A 7,222-nucleotide genomic window follows, 5' to 3' on the forward strand; every position below is an offset into this window, starting at 1 on the left:
TCCGTAGATGGATCCTCCAACCAACAGGGTAGCGAAGCTGGTGTTATCTTGGAAGGTCCAAATGGGTTGCTTATCGAGCAGGCCTTGCGGCTCGCTTTCAAGGCCAGTAACAACCAGACAGAGTACGAGACACTGATACCTGGAATGCTACTGGCTAAAGAGAATGGGGCAAAGAGTTTGATGGCGAAGAGTGACTCTCTGTTGGTAACAGGGAAGGTTACAGGGGAATACCAAGCCAAAGGACCCCCAGATGGTCACGTACCTACAGTATGTCCATATCCTGAAGGAGACTTTCGCGGTGTTCAAGTTGGTACATGTCCCTCGAGAACAGAATGTCCGAGCTGACTTGCTAGCAAAGCTCGCCAGTTCAGGCAAGGGAGGCAGACAAAGGACAGTCATATAGGAGACCTTGAGGACACCTCGAACCACCACCACAGACATCACATCGGAAGTCCAATAGATAAGCACCTCAGAAGTTGTTAAGAGAAGTCACCAGTCGTTGACTCAAGAGACCCAGAAAATGGCAGAATAAGCACATACGCGTTATCAGAGGAAGAGTCAATGCAAGTCTGCCTAGTTGAAGGAGGCGAAACCTGGATGACACCCTATCGACGTTACTTGGCTGATGGGATACTCCCGCTGGAAGCCACAGAGGCTAGAGTAGTCAAGAAGAATTCGAGTAAATACACCCTGATCGACGGGGATTTGTTTAGAGATGGGTTTACTCACCCTACCCTGATATACGTAAGTGGTGAGCAGTGCACGCGCATTATGGCAGAGCTTCACGAAGGGATATGCGGGAGTCACATCGATGGCCTAGCTCTCTCGTCGAAGGATGTCCGCGCAGGATATTATTGGCCAACCATGAGGGAAGACTGTACGAGGTATGCACAACGGTGCCAACAACATGCTGATTGGCACAAGGCGGGCCCAGAAGAGTTGAGATCGATCTATAGCCCCTAACCGTTTCATACCTGGGGATCGACATTTTAGGGTCATTCCCTCTGGCAGTTCGACAGATGAAGTACCTCGTGGTTGCCATTGAGTACTTCACAAAGTGGAGAGAGGCTGAGCAAGTGGCGCAGATCACAACCCACAAGGTCCAACACTTTTTGGGGAAGAATATAGTATGCCGCTTTGGAGTCCCAAAACGGTTTGATGGGTTGATACCAAAAGATGGATTGTTCTTCTTGGAGATTTGAAAAGGGTGGCAGAAGCAATGGATGTGATGGATCAAGGAGGGCTCATATAGAGCTATGGGTTCCTTGTAGGTGCATGAAAGGTATGGAGAGTGATTGGTTGGGCCATATCACTTGGAGAAAGGTGGAGGTGAAGATCAAAGTGTCTAACCTAGAGAGACTAGACAAGGGAGTAGAAGCTTGCAATATTTGGCAGCATTTTACTCATAAAATTGATCTTACAAAACATGAGTCAAAGCACCCTATTTATAGGATATGGTGCCTTTGAGAGCAAGGAGCAATGGTAGGATGGGAAATACACAAAAGAGCGGATGCTAGGGTTTTGACTAAATTCAATGTCGCACCCTAGGCGAAAACTTCTAGAAGCTAGGTTAACTTCTTACCCTAAAAGGCTTTACTCAAGCTACAATGATAAGCACCCCTCTCCATTATGCTAAAGGAACCCTATTCTACTGAAATTACAAATAAAGAAACTAGCTTTCATGGCTTGGGCTTTACTTCTTGTGGTCCTCTTTGAACATATAAAGAAACATTTCTCTGCCATCAGTAGTAGAGTCCCAATCTTCTTGATTCCTTTTTTCCATGGACCTAGTTGTTGGGCTTGATCTAGGGCACGAGCTTGGGCCTCTTCCATCATCCCCTCCCTCTTGAAAAGGATTTGTCCTCAAATCACATGCTTTTGCCTCTTCATCTTCATTACCTACAAAAGGGGTTAGATCCATAACATGTGATTCTTTTACAAGGAGTTTTCTATGTGTTTCTTGGGGTATGCAAAGTTTTCCTTCTTTGAATAAGTACCCCTCAGAAACATAAAAATTTTCTTGTGCTCTATATTGGCACTTAGCAAAAGTGGGTGCAAAATCCGGATTTTCTTTATAAAGCTCTTGCATGTTTTCAAGAATGTATTTCATAACATATGGAAATTATTCAAGAAATTCCATCCACTTTGCATGTCTTTTTTTCAACTTGTGCCGACCCTTCAAATCTGATGGAAACCAAGTAGATGATGCTCAAGCCCATGAAGCCCAAGCCCAACCAGAGGCCCAAGCCCAACCAGAGGCCCAAGCCCAACGAATCACTAGAAGCATGGCAAGAGCTTTGGGACAAGAGTATAATAAGATGGCTCTTCTTATTTCTTTTGTAGAATAGGGGTGCGAATGTAATAAATAGGTGTAAGTAGTAAGGGAGTCTAGGGGGGAGTGTAGATAGGAGTTAGGAGGTGCCAAACTAGGAAGAAAAGTCACACTTCCGTCGTGCACTAGTTGGCGCCGAATTTGATGCTCATTTGAGGCACATTTGGGTTTGCATTTCAGCACCTTATAGGCTATAAATAAAGGTGCTGCCCTTGTACAAATTAGATTTGGATTTTATAGTAGAGAGACTATACTCAAATTTAGAGATAAGTTGTGAGTCTTGAGTCTTCTTCTTCCTTTGCCTTATCTTGTGAGCAATGGTGAGCTTCAAGTGGCGGCACTCCATCACTTATCTTGGAACAAGGCTCCAAGTGGCGTGAATGGCTTCTCCAAGTCTCAAAAATCCAGCAAGCTCCTTTCTATAAGTGTTCTTCTTTCATTTCTTCAATTTCCATTCGGTAGCTTAGCTTTTCTTAGTGTTTCCTTTCATTTGCACCGATTAAAATTGTGTTTCCAGCTTTGTTTCCTTGATTCTGTTTGGTTCAGTAGCTTAGCATTACATTTCTGTTCGGTTTATCTTTCTTGTTCTTCATCTTTGTTGTTTGATTCCATTTGACAATATATGGACTTCCATATGAGTCTTGGTTGGTGCAAAGTCTTGGTGAGTTCTTGAATTAGAACATTGATCCAATTTTAAGTAAAGTGCCTATTCAAAACCAACTCAAGTTGCTCCTAAGAATGTCAAAGAATCAAGTATTCTTGTTGTTACATTCACATCAAAATCTTTCAAAGACCCATGATCACTATGTATGGCAAATCTTTTGAGACTAGATAGTCTTCCCAAGTTTGTAGGGCCCTCACAAGTGCATAAAGCTCTTTGTCATAGGTTGGATAGTTGAGGGCGGCACCATGAAGTTTTTCACTAAAATATGCAATTGGGTGCCCACCTTGCAACAACACAACACCTATTCCTACTCCCGATGCATCACACTCTAGCTCAAAAGTTTTGGAAAAGTTTGGTAAAGCTAGAATGGGTGCATTAATGAGTTTAGCTTTCAACCTTTGAAAGGCTTGCTCATGCTTCTCTGTCCAACAAAATGGAGTGTCTTTTTTCACTAACTCATTGAGTGGTGAAGCTAGACTTGAGAAGTTAGGAACAAATCTCCTATAGAAACTCGCTAGACCATGAAAGCTCCTAACATCTCCTACATTTTGTGGGGTTGGCCACTCTTGGATGGCTTTTATTTTCTCGGGGTCATCATGTACCCCATTTTTGTTTACTATAAAATCTAAAAACACTACACTATCTTCACAAAAAAGTGCACTTATCTATATTAACAAACAAACTATTTTTCCTAAGCACTAAAAGAACCTCCCTAAGCTGACTTAGGTGGGACTCTAGGCTTTGACTATATACTAATATATCATCAAAATAAACTACTACATATTTAACTATGCAATCCCTAAGGACATGATTCATAAGTCTCATGAAAGTGTTAGGTGCATTAGTGAGTCCAAAAGGCATCACTAACCACTCGTATAATCCAAATTCTATACCTCTAACAGGTTGAAGTCCAATGGGTCCTTCCTTAGGGAATATATCACCAAATTCTTTTAAAAGTTTTTGGACTTGAGGAGGTTGCTCACAAACTTTAGAAAGTGTGGCAGTGCATGCAAGTGTTCCTTTACAAAGAAGGAGGCCTGAAGGTTGTTCAGATAGAAGTATCTTTTCAATTTTATTTTCAAATTTTTCTTCTTTCTGAATGACCTTGTGGGAAGGAACACTCTTCTCCCATGCCTCAGCTTTCTCTCTAAGGTCTTTTTCTATTTTTTATTTTCTTTCTCTCATTTTCTCTTTTTTGTTTCATTTGTACTTGGTCCTTTACCACTTTTGAGGGTGTTAAAGGATAAAGTAAAAATTTATTTTCCTTATGAGTAAAAGTAATCTCATTGGTAAGACCATTATGCATAGCTTTCTTATAAAATTGCCATGGTCTTCCCAATAAGATATGACAGGCTTCCATGGGTACTACATCACATAAAATCTCATCATTATAGTTCCCCACAGTAAGACTAACTTTTACTCGCTTGTCTACAGTTAGTTCCCCATCTTCATTGATCCATTGAAGTTTGTAAGGTTTTGGATGAGGTAATAATTGTAGATTAAGTTTTTCAACCATCCTAGTGCTACAACAATTGCAGCAAGAACCACTATCCACAATGAGAGAACAAATGTTTTCTAAAACTTTACATCTTGCATGAAAGATGTTCTCTCTTTGTGTTTCATGGTTCACACTAGGGTGATTGTTGAGGGTTCTTCTGATCATCATTAATTCTCCCTCACAAGGATATGCCACCTTACTATCTTCTTTCTCTTCTTCCCAACTAGACTCGTCATCTTGGCTGCTATACTCATCCCTCTCTCTTAAGATCATGGTTCTCCTATTTGGGCATTGGGATGCTATATGACCTCTACCAAAACACTTAAAGCACTGGATATTTCTATTGCGGGGTTGTGAGGTAGACACATCTTTTCCTACACTTTTGGGAGTTTCTTTGGGTTTATCTTTTGAAAGACTATCCTCGCTTTCTCTTCTATATTGTTTCTTGGAATAAGAGTTAGAGTAAGAACTCTCCTTGCGACTTGATCCTTTTCTCAAATTTTGTTGCTCAACTTTTATACAAAGTTGGATAAAAACATTCAAGTCCCTATAGGGCAAGAGTTCCACTTGATCCCTTATCTAAGATTGAGACCACTAAGGAACCTAGATATGGTGGTGGTTTCTTCCTCCCTAATAGAGGCTCTCATCATGTAAAGCTCCATCTTTTGCCTATACTCCTCTACACTCATGTTCTTTTGTTGGAGTCTTTGAAGCTTGTCCATTAACTCCCTATTGTAGTATGAAGGAATATGGCGGCGTCTCAGGGCTCCCTTAAGGTCATTCCATTATTCTATGGGAGGGTCCCTGTGGAGGCGCCTATCTCTTTCTAAGGTTGTCCACCAATACATAGCGTTTCCTTGAAAGCTTAAAGTGGCTAAGGGTACCTTCCTCTCCTCGCTAACATGATGGCAAGCAAAAAGTTGATCTACTTTCATTTCCTAATCTAGATGCATGTGATTTTTTTAAGTTTCTAATGTATTCATCCTTTTCTTTCACAATTTTCAACTCCTCTTCTAAAATAGCAAGATGAGCATCCCTTTCTTTTTTATCTTCTATGATTTGGGCCTCATGTTGCAATTGTCTATGTGATAGTGATTGAAAGTCTTTATCTAATTGTTTTAAAAGAGATTTTATAGACTTTCTATCACTTTCACTTGGACTAGAAGAATGAGAAGACATGTTGAAAGTTATGTGTTAGAAGAAATTTGTTAGAATATATGGCCTTAAACGAGAGGGGGATGAATTGTTTAAGAGGGGCTTTTGAAAACTTTTTCAACTAGAACAAAATCCTTTGTATGAAACTCAATCAGAAATTCAGTTAGCCAAGATATTAAGCACAAAACCACAAAGCACCAGAAAAACAATCGGTTGTTTCTTCGAAACAATCGGTTGTTTATACTAGCAAAGCAATAACAACTGAATTTAAATGAGTTTAAGGGAAGAAAGAGATACACAAACAATTTATACTGGTTCACTCTTAAACCAAGAACTACAACTAGTCCCCAGAAGCCACTGGGCAATCCACTAAGCAATCAAAATAGATTACACACAAACCACCAAAGAAGTGACCTTGAACCCTTCAAGAAACACACTCTCTTTGGCATAACACACCAATAATGTTGATCTTGACCACCTCAAGAGCACACAACACTCCTTAGCAACAACACCAAAATTTACAAAATATTCATAACGAATTACACTTGTTTATAGAACAATCTGAAATCAATACTGATATAATCCTATTCCACTCTCTCTTGAGAAAACCCAAAGCTTAATGTGAATGTTCAAAACTTGAAAGCAATCTTTCACAACTGAAAAACTCAAATATGTTTTTCTTGTTTGTTATAAAACATAAACAAACTATTTATATCTTTCAAAGATTAGTCAAAGCATTTAATAGAATACTCAAATAACAAAATAGAATTCTGTTAGGATTTTCAAAGAAACAATCGATTCAAATAATGAAATAATCGATTGTTTTGGTGTGACAGCAAGTCAACCAACCAAAACAGTTTTCAACCTTTTCAAAAACACCTAAGAGTAAAACAATCGGTTGTTTCGACAAAACAACAGGTTTTTTTTCACTAAGTTTGAAAAACACTTTAAACATAAAAAGGTTTTAAAACACATTAGCTTTAGATTCAACAAAGAGTGGATTACACATTTAAACTACCCAGATCATATCCTAAACACAACAACAACTTCAGCCCTACATCAAACACTTGGATTTGGATTCTTCAAAGCCTTTGATCACTCTTGATCAACAATCTCCCCCTATTTGATGAAGACAAATCCCTGGTTGCTTGTGTTGGACTTTCTTTGAATCTAAAGCAGTTCCTGTAAAACAAAACTTATGCAATACACAACACCTATACCAGCAGGTTAGAATAGCACATTTACTTACCAATGTATCAGACAAACAACGGGTTGTTTCCTCGATTCAATCGGTTGTGTCTGTCAGCAGAAGCAGAAAACAGTTTCAATTTCAGACATTGGAGAGATTTAACAGTCTGAAACATTTTATAAAGAGCAGACAACACAAAACCAACCAATTCTCCCCATATTTGTCTTTCGAAATAGACTTTAAGAATTTTAAAATAGTTTAAGAGAGATTTTGAGAGTCAAGAATACCTAACTTATTTCTTAAGAAGAAAAACCTTTCTTTTGGTAGGGGTTTTGTGAATATACCAGCCAGTTGCAATTTTGTTTCAATGAATTTCACTTCACA

The 7,222-nt window shown here is 39.2% G+C and overlaps 1 pseudogene; it reads right to left on the reverse strand.

Annotated features, from left to right (window-relative positions):
• Nucleotides 1-4,143: 4,143 nt before the first annotated feature.
• Nucleotides 4,144-5,429, reverse strand: LOC137815698 (uncharacterized; annotated as a pseudogene).
• Between the last annotated feature and the right edge of the window lie 1,793 nt (nt 5,430-7,222).

Source organism: Phaseolus vulgaris, chromosome 1, assembly GCF_051622355.1.
Source record: "Phaseolus vulgaris cultivar YP4 chromosome 1, ASM5162235v1, whole genome shotgun sequence".
Lineage (NCBI taxonomy): Eukaryota > Viridiplantae > Streptophyta > Magnoliopsida > Fabales > Fabaceae > Phaseolus > Phaseolus vulgaris.